A 1052-nucleotide genomic window follows, 5' to 3' on the forward strand; every position below is an offset into this window, starting at 1 on the left:
TTCTCTCTCATCGATGCTTCTAACTCTCCATCGTTTCCCTTCCTCTCTGTAAAAAATTCAATAAAAAATATATATTTTTTAAAAAGAATACCCTTCAGCATTTCATATAATACTGGTTTGGTGGTAATGAACTCCTTTAGCTTTTTCTTGTCTGTGAAGCTATTTATTTGAACTTCAATTCTAAATGATAGCTTTGCTGGGTAGAGTAATCTTGGTTGTAGGTTCTTGCTATTCATCACTTTGAATATTTCTCTCTTTTTTTAGATATATATTTTTTATTGATTTTTTACAGAGAGGAAGAGAGAGGGATAGAGAGCTAGAAACATCAATGAGAGAGAAACATCGATCAGCTGCCTCCTGCCACACCTCCTACTGGGGATGTGCCCACATCCAAGGCACATACCCTTGACCGGAATCGAACCTGGGACCCTCAGTCCGCAGGCCGACGCTCTATCCACTGAGTCAAACTGGTTAGGGCCACTTTGAATATTTCTTGCCACCCCCTTCTGGCCTGCATAGCTTCTGTTGAGAAATCAGCTGACAGTCATATGGGTACTCCCTTGTACATAACTGTTTTTCTCTTGCTGCTTTTAAGATTCTCTCTTTGTCTTTTGCTCTTGGCATTTTAATTATGATGTGTCTTGGTGTGGTCCTCTTTGGATTCCTCTTGTTTGGGGTTCTCTGTGCTTCCTGGACTTGTAAGTCTATTTCTTTCACCAGGTAGGGGAAGATTTCTGTCATTATTTCTTCAAATAGGTTTTCAATATCTTGCTCTCTCTCTTCTTCTGGCATCCCCATAATTCGGATGTTGGTACGCTTGAAGTTGTTTGTCCCAGAGGCTCCTTACACTAACTTCATATTTTTGGATTCTTTTTTCTTTTTGCTCTTCTGGTTGAGTGTTTTTTGCTTGCTCGTATTTCAAATCTTTGACTTGATTCTTGGGATCCTCTAGTTTACTGTTGAATCTCTATATATTATTCTTGTTTTTGTTTGTTTTTTTTCTATATATTATTCTTTATGCTGCCATCTTGGTTCTCCTAGCCAGAGCAATT

This window comes from Myotis lucifugus, unplaced genomic scaffold, assembly GCF_000147115.1.
Source record: "Myotis lucifugus unplaced genomic scaffold, Myoluc2.0 scaffold_37, whole genome shotgun sequence".
Classification (NCBI taxonomy): Eukaryota; Metazoa; Chordata; class Mammalia; order Chiroptera; family Vespertilionidae; genus Myotis; species Myotis lucifugus.